This window comes from Bradysia coprophila (genome assembly GCF_014529535.1).
Source record: "Bradysia coprophila strain Holo2 chromosome X unlocalized genomic scaffold, BU_Bcop_v1 contig_98, whole genome shotgun sequence".
NCBI lineage: Eukaryota > Metazoa > Arthropoda > Insecta > Diptera > Sciaridae > Bradysia > Bradysia coprophila.
Genome location: NW_023503371.1, coordinates 242518 through 252351, shown reverse-complemented (window position 1 = coordinate 252351; position 9834 = coordinate 242518).

Here is a 9834-nt window from a genome sequence, read left to right as displayed (position 1 = left end):
CACATATTTTTGTTTGTGAATTCACAACGTACACTGCATGCATATTTCATCCTACTAAAATAAATCTTAAAATTAATAGTGCAGTCGACACTATCATAAACATACTCATCATCATATAAAGTTTAACGTTCGTATATCACCTCAACGTTGATAATTCCAAGTAGTAATTCAATACTAACACTATAAAAAATCCACCGTTCATTTTTTCGAAGATTTTGTTTTCAAAAATTCGTTAGAATAAATCTGTAATGTGAGAATCTATTGTAACTAAAAAAAAACAACGACAGAGTCATAATGCGATTATGGTTTTAACAAATATGTGTTCTTGTTTCGTTTTTAAAATTGTTTGCTTAGAACATGCAAGGTTAATTGCTCAACAAACTTCCTTCGTGATCCTAAAGACAATCGCATCTTACATTTTGTCTTGAAAGCAACGAACGCACAAACAATGTTACGGAGTAGGTGTTTTGTTTACATATTCAGCGGATTTTTTTTTATCGCAATCTCGCGCATTATCATCTGAGTAAATAACTTTTTTATCTTAAAGAAAAAAAATTTTGTGTGAAATATTTACAACTACCAAATAGAGTATTACAGAAATTAGCTTACTCAAACAATTAGTAATCGAAACATGAGCTCTACGATTATGGATTATATAAATACGGTTATTTATTAGTCATTTTTAGAGATTTTTATACCGAGATTTTTAACCAGAAAATAAAAATCGCCTGACTTAATTTCAATTTATGCGAATACATGAATCAAATTGTGGTGGAAAATTTGCTTAGCCATAAAAAATGGTTTACCACTTCGACCAAATAAATAATGACTGTTTCTTCCACAATGATGACGGAATAGTTTCACATGAAATATGACCATTTTGAGGCTTATGATCAAATAGTTATTGAAGTACAACAAAACCCCTCAACATCAAGGTTGATACTCTCAATGTCATCTGATTTGGTATATGAATTGTATTTCAATTGCTAATTAATTTGTAAAAATGTGTGCGATGAATTGATGTCGTCATGAGTTTCTATACTTATTCTGGGCAAATTTTTATTTTATTTGTTGAAGGCACGTCTTCACTTTCGCTTTTGGTAATTTTAAACATCATCCATGTTTTTTGTCAAGATTTGTTCTTTTGAACTTTTCAATGTGAAGCTCACCTTTGTCATTTCTACATATTCTTAAAGCATATATTCACTTACTCATGGCAGGGCCTATTATCTAGAGAACGCTTTTTCAATCTGTTACAGACAGCAAGCATATGACCAGTATTATTATCTGGTCTATTACTTCTCAATCAAAGTATTTTTTATCTGTTGATTTCAAATCTTGTACTTCAATTTTTTTAACATGCATTTTACATTATAAAGGTCCATATTACCCAGAGCTTGTCATCATTTTTGTCGCCGTTATCAATAACAGATGAATAGCCGTATGTGACAGGATAAAATATAATTCTACAATTTAACTTCAAAATTTAATAATTTAAGATTTTCTTTCTATAAATTTCTGTAATTTCTAGCGGATTTTCTAGAATTTCTATAGAATTTTGTAAAATTTCTAGAGAAGTGTCTAGAGTTTCTAGAGAATTCTCATCATGGCAGAGTAAAATAAACCAGACAGTAGCAGTTCATTTTTGAAACGTCAAACAAGTAACTTAATACACTCTATGAAAATGAACTCAAATTTTATTCGTTAAATAAAAAGGTTACTAGATAGTTCAGGTCCCTAGCCAAATCAAGCGCTCCTAGTTTACTTTACTCTGCCGTGTTCTCATTCATTTTTGGTGCAGGTAATTCTGAGTGACAATATAAAATACGCACAGGACCGTTTCTTGTGAAAGCATAAATTTTTCCAAAATGTGAATTTTTGAGAAAATAATTTTCTAGAATTGTACATAACATAACATCCGTAGCTCGGACAGCCGACTTCATTATTTGTAATTTATGTGGCTCTCTTTTATTTTTGATAAAACGAGAAAAATGGCCATCTTCTGCATCCCTCCAAAAAGACTCACAGAAAAATTGTCACTTTCAGCGGAAACATTGAACTCTCCAAGTTCGAAAAAAATAGTCCCTGGCTGAGAGGTATCTGAGCTGAGCATCTGAAATAAATAAACAGATCGGATAATCAAGAGAAATTTGTTAGTTGCAACATGAATGTAAAGAAGTAGGTGCTACTTCTGAATTTAATTTGCATTCAAATAGAAGTATAACGCCTTAGCGAACCAATATGGCTTATCTTAATCAGATAGTGGACTCCTTCATTTCAGTTTCTTTGCGATAAAATTCCACATCACATTCAAAGTATAAACGTTCTGTATTGTCGGCGGTAAAGCAGACGAATGAATGAACTCGATTATTCACAATCACGGAAATGTTCTTAATCAGCTAATGATCGTTTTGATGTGAATTTTTGTTTTCACTAAATTTCATGTAAGAACTAAATTCAAAGAGCCACATCATTGCTCCGTCATAAAATGTGTTATGCAATGCAGTAAAAGTGTAGTTTTATGCGTTGCATTTTTATTGCAAATTGTAATGATGATTAAAGTGCATTTTGTGAATTGTTTTATGAATCTGAGCTAATAATTTTAATATTGAAATTTGTTAATTGTATCATAAAACGTACAAAGTTGCAAATGTTAAACCACCGTTTTTTCAGTTTAAGGTCAACACCTTACGTCGCTTTTTATCCTTTCACAGACGACAAGCATACCAGAATATCGGATGTATTACGTCATTTAAGCCTGAATATTTTCAAGAGGCGGATTTCGATTATTTCATTTATTTATACATGCCTTTTGCTATGTAAAAATGCATAAGAATGCAAAAGCATTGTGATGTCATCATACCAATTATTAAATTACATTTTTATTTCGATGCCAATAATGCATCTGAGGGATTCTTTTGAATTTCGACTGACCGAAATCGGCGCTATTTTTTCCGGGACTTTTTTTATATATGCCTAGTTAGGCCTTGGTGCCTAGGCCCCAAAACCAGTCTCAGATATTTTTGATCTTCCATACCTGGTTGGTTGTAAGTGGCCAAAAGTCGGAAAATGAGATTTCGTAGTTCGGATTTCAATTCCGTAAGGTGGCGAGGACACGGGCGTGTATGGGTTCGTTGGAAAGCTGAGGTCAAGTACTCCTGGGGCAAATATTACCTTCATAAAATTTGCTGATAATCGGCCGAAAATATGACTTCCGCAAAATTTCTCAGAATCGATGGAACCTCCGTGAACTTTGATGAGAGCTGTGACCTCACTAATGCAATTATTTGATTAAATTATTACTTATTATGAATGTGGAGGACCTCAGCTTAACGATATGCCAAATTCGGACATACTTTTTCGCGGTCATATTATACTTCTATATGCATCGAAAGGTCGAAAGGACAATACATTTACCGAACTCGGTCTAAACATGGTCATCAACTAATTGACCTTACCTTTCCGATGAACACATTTGACATCATAGAGGTAGACTACCTTGACATCTACCGAAGGCAGATACAAAATATCTGAAGTCACCTTGGGACAAAGAACTATCGACGCATGGTATATACGATCACGGCAGGTTGTTTTTCAAAATAATCCCTCTTAACATGTAGTTGTAGAGTGGCCAAAATGCGTCCTGGGTATGATATCTAGTGTAGGATCGATACTTAAGAGCCAGTAATTTCACGTGAATGTCTTTTTGGTGAGATACAGGCCATTTTGTTTTCAATTTATTCAGAATATTTATGCATGATGTCAGTGAAAAAAACGGCAATTTAAAACCAACATTCTACTCTAACATTAAAATTCACATGCAATACCATAAAATGACTCACTGTACTCTACCTACATCCTAATATTTAAACTAAATAATTTTTCGTCTATTAGAATGTGATAATCAAACTTATTGTGTTGGTTATACGAAAAATCAAAAACTTTATACGACTCGAAAAGCTTAAAATAAGCAGCATTAAAGGCGGAAAATTAAAAACTGAATTCTTTAAATTCTCCTATATTTATGCTACAAAGAAGTAAATAAACAAATTACTTAGTGGGGGTATATTCAGAACAATTTGATTCTCTCTTTTTTTTAATTCGACAATCACTCATCTAGTCAGACTCTTTATTTGTATATTTGGATTCTGGTGGAAGATGGACGTTGTTTAACATTTACGATTTCAGTTGTACGTTTTTTGTTTTTTGTCCCATATATCTAATTGATCATGAATAAAGTATGCAACTACCTACTGTGAAGTCACCCTCGTTAGAATTCTTTTTTTTTCTATACTATCTGATACCAAGAAATCAGCCAAGAAATTCTTGTCGAAATAACTTCTAGATTATTACAGTGAGTAAATCTCTAAAATGTTTGATTTCAGTATATTTAGCTAATCCTTCTGTCACATCTTTTGACAGCTTATAACGTTTTAGTACGTTTTCTCTCCCAGTCCCCAATCCAATCCAACCCAATCCCAGCAAAAAAAGAAACTATATCGAATGCCGCAAATGCATTTAAAAAGTTTAAAAACGAACATTCGGTGAAAAAACTTTTTTATCACACCAAATGTTTATCATTTTATACAAATATGTTCATACATCGGTGAAAAAAAAACCTAATTTTGTCATGCAAAAATATAGATAAAAATTGACAAAATTGCCGACCACAAAAATATGTCGTCGATTCTCATGCATTTTTTATGCATAGCAAAAGAAGACAGGATCCAGCAACGTAATATTTTGTCTCACATAAAAGTTCAACTTTCTTGTAAGACAAATATTACGTTGCTTGTTCCTGTCTTCTTTTGCTATGCATAAAAAATGCATATAAATCGACAACATATTTTTGAGGTTGATAAATCTGTCAATTTTACTTTTGTTTTCGAGATCTCAAAATTGTTTCTTCCCCCGAAGTAATCCATGAATCGTCTGTATTCAATTCTTTTTGCATTTAGAAAAAGTTGCATTGAATGCAAACAGAATTGAATACAGACGATTCATGGATTACTTCGGGGGAAGAAATAATTTTGAGATATCCGACGACTTTCATGTCACTTACAGGAAAGTCACTTAAATCAGCTAAATCTGTTATGCTTTACGCTAAATAAGTGTTGAACATACCAGTTCACAAGTGATCATTCAGAAAACGAAAGAATTACCATCAACCATACGCGTACCCACCGCACCACTATGGAAGTGTAACTTTTACCTGTAATTAATCAACACTACAAATTACTTACAAAGTACGTTTGAACCCTCATGAGTTAAGAAAATTGCAGCACGTGCGCGTGAGTAACATGTAAATAAATTCCCAAGTCTGACACACCACTCATCGTTGATCAGTATCCCGTTTCTTAAGGACATAGAACTATTATGTTCCCAGAGGAATTTCGAAAAGAAAATATTGGTAAGTATGATATTCGATCCGTAATATTACATAAACATCACCAGATGGTACGTTTATATATATCGGAGTATATGTGTTTGTGTTACACATCAAGGTGCATAGATAGATCTGTAAAGAAGCATCATCCCATTCAAAGAAACATGTCCAACGCATCTGATACATTTGCGTATAATGTGATGTTAAAAGGCCACAATTTTTAGATGAATTCATTTATAAATGAAAAGTAAATAAAAAGTACATAACTATCACAAAGTCGGATCTTATTGCACCAGGCGGATCTTATTGCACCGACTTTGAACAACGAATTTTTGTGTTGAAATGCAACATTTCTGAATCGCTTAGTTACTATTTTCTAATGATTGGAATAAGATGAACTAACGAAACTTTACAATAACAGGTTCAATATGTACCGAAAATAGATCAGCAAAACAGTATGGAATTTGTCATAGAGTTCAGAAATTTTATGTTACATTCGCCACGGTTGTTGTTATCTCAGCATGGTTCTGTTATACAGTGACTATAGTAAGGTTGCATTAGGATGTGCAATTTGTTAAAAGATGTGAGATCGTTTCGTAGAAGACATAATATGCCATTCATACCATCGAGTTGCATAACGACAAATTTGATTTGTTCATTTCAATTTTCAGATTATTGTGGTGATATAACTAATTATTATGAGCGATTGTCTATTCCGTAGTAGAAGGAAAAGTAACAAAAATGTTCAGTAATGAGGTGGTAATTTGTATAATTCGTTTCAACAGCATTTCCTCATTTGCTACCTCCGTAGTCTACCTCTATGATATGTTCTAACTTACTCTTATTACCAGCTAGGTAAGTAGGAAAATTCATGAATACCCTATCGTTGTTCATTGGTGTTTCCTCTGTAATTACCATAATCTACCCGATCTTGACTAATCAGTGAATTCTTCAGTGATTAACATTGATTAATTGCTACGTGATTAAGTGATTTACTATGTAAGGAAACTAACTTACGACGCTTAACATGGTTCATCACATGTTAATCATGTTAATCATCTAAGAGGTTTTCCCCGCACATCTATCTAATTTACCCTCGGATAAGATTACGTAAGGGATTTAAAAAAAAACTTCTGAAGGTTATGCTAATTGTATACTAATTTATGAATCGTCCAGACTAAGATAAAAAGAAATGGATGAGTAGAGGGTTGGAAATCTGAAATTTCTAGAGTTCACAAAGTCACTATCAACTTTGTGTTTCGTATATTATATGAATTTTTTTTCCTACATTATAAATCACATTTGAAATTGCCATCGAAAAAATAAATAAAATAAATAAACAATCGATTCCTCGTTACTGTGCGTATACGTGTGTGTTTGTGCATATGCTATTGGTTACTCTGAATTTAAAAAAATAAAAGTTCTTTTCCCGTTTTTAATTGTATTTATTTAAGAAGTTACATAAATATTGAGTGGGATACTTAATATTCCGTAATACCAAAATATTGAAATGCTAACTTATTTACGATAATTACAGAGACAACATTTTGACAATGCTGGGATTGATGTAACTTGAATTGAAAAATTGAATTGACGATTTTTTTAATATTGAGGAAATTCTTTTGAAAATCAGCTTACCGAAATCGGACGCATTTTCTAGTGGAATTTTTTTGTAAATCATAGAAGCCAAAATCACTTTCAAAAAAATTCTTCGAATCTTGCACTTTTCTTTCAAAAATTTCTCTAGTTTCGCTAGCCGTACAGGGTTGAAAATTTAAAAAAAAATGAAGTACTAGATTTTGAGGAACGATATAAAATAAACAATACATTTTAGAGACATGCTGCGGAACAATTTTTTGCTCAAAATAAAGAGTTGCATCGATTAAAAATAGAAAAACACAAAAGAGAAATTTCGATCCTGGCTCATTGAAACTAAATAGTATTTATTCGTAATTGTGTTCATTGGTATTGGTGCAACCGTCCAAAGTTCATCTGCAAAACTATATCTATCTCCTATAGGAGAATGATGTTTAGAAACTAAGAAGAAATGTAATAGAGTTTTCCAATATTTTAGTACATTTTGTCATAAAATTACTGCTGTCACTGCGCTTATTTTCATGTGAACCATATGGCGACATTTGGTCTATAATGACAAATGTAAAGTTGGTTCAATAAGCTCTGCAGAGAATGAAGTACTATGAAAAAATGTGGTGCCTCTACAGGCCAACCCACTTTTCTCATAGATTAGTCATTCTTGTGAAATATCGCCAAAAACCAAATCACAAAAAAAAATTCCTCATACAAAGTATAAGATGTTCCTTATACGAAATTCTACAGGAGGCCAAAGAATCATCTCCCTTTAACAAAATGCAATATAAAAATGTGTTTCGTCTGGCTCTAGGTTAAAATGTCTAAGTAAAAATGTCTAACGGACAAAATGTCTAAAGCCAAAATATCTACATCCAAAATTTAGAAAGTCACAATAACTAAGGCGAAAATAAATATTGGACGAAATAACAATAGTTGGCAATGTGGGAATTTTGACAAAAACTTTGCAAGATGTCAACTTCTGTTATTGCATTCAAGGGGGGATTCTCCCCCCTTGACCCCCCTCAGCGGGGGCTGCCGCCCCTCGACCCCGCTTTTTTATTTTTCCATGTTCTTCACGGCCTGCGGCGCTAACTATTTTATACAACTCCTAATATTATTCGCATTTGCGATGTTGTACTTGTTTTATATACTCGAATAGAAATGAATATAACAGGATGTAGTCGATATACTCCATATACTCGGATATAGGCGATGTACTAGATGTACTTGGATATAGGCGATGTACTCGATATACTCGGATATAGACGACGTACTCGAATATAATCGGATATAGTCAATGTACTCCATATACTCGGATATAATTGATGAACTCGATATACTTGGATATAGGCGATGTACTCGAAATATTCGGATGTAGTCGATGTACTCAATATACTCGAGTACAATCGAATATACTAGATATGGTCGGATATAGTCGATGTACACGATATAGTCGGATATAGACAATATACTCGGATATAATCGATGAACTCGATATACTCGGATATAGGCGATGTTCTCGATATACTCGGATGTAGTCGATGTACTCAATTTACTTGAATACAATCGAATATACTCGGATATAGCAGATGTACTCGATATATTCGGATATATGCGATGTACTCGATATACTCGGATATAGACGCTATACTCGAATACAATCGAATATACTCGATATACTAGAATATAGTCGATGTATTCGATATACTCAATACAATACAATATATACAATCATACGTTAGAACTGAATGTGTTATTAGTGTTTGTGTTCATAGATATTTAACCTGATAGATATTTCGATAGTGTAGACATTATTGTACTTAGATAATTCGTCGTTAGAGTTTTTGTTCGTTAGATATTTTTGCGTAGACATTTTGACCGTTTCCCGTTTCGTCTACCAGCAGAAAATCGGTAGATTATAAAAATTTTGGAGGTTTTTTTTGGCGATACTTCACAGGTATAGACTAGTCCACCCAGTTTTTTCAATTAAATGGATACTGTCACTCGCAATATAATTCCTAATTTGGAAGTGTTACCTTTCTTATTTTTTGCTACTTGTGGACCATAGCTTCGGTATCGATGACCTTAACTCTTTTTACGCGAACCAACACAAAAGTTTTCTGACTGCCTTCATGCTTGGCACTAACATTTTAATCAGTAAATTGATTTCCCAAAATTTGTTCAAATTTTGAGTAATTTGCAAAATATTGCTAATTGTAAATTCGAAAATTCTTGGTAAGTCTGTGAAAATTATATGAATTAGAAAAATCTGACGAAAATAGGACCTGAGACCTGACTTTCATCCTTTTGCAACTTGTTTAAAAAAGTTTTCAACGAAGCCACAAAACAAAAATTAAAATTAAAAACTAAAAACAGTTCAATACATTCTAAGACTCGACTGTTGATGGTAAACACAGCAAAGCATAAAACACTTTTGTTAGCTATCATAAATGAATTAGCTACCACGTTTTCAGTAGTTTTCTCACAGCTTGTGATTTTCATCAGGAGCAATTACCGATTACGATCACATAAATCAATCCTATCTTTACCCTTACACTTTCGTATGAAAGTCCACATTGGGTTACATTCACAAAACACTTACGCTTCTAAGTGAGGAGTCTAAAGAGTACGCATCAAAAAAAAAATCCAAACAGTGTACGTGGGTGAGGGCTGTCTAAAATCGGATACACATTTCTGTGTGCGTACTTAGCGAATGGTTCCTTAACGTTGTTATAATTTAAAATTTATTCACTATACTGCAATTGAAACAAGGCAAATCGTCAATAAATAAAAATGGTTAAAGTCTCACAACTTATACACAACGACAGGAAACGAGTGCTGAAACATAAATGGTTCCA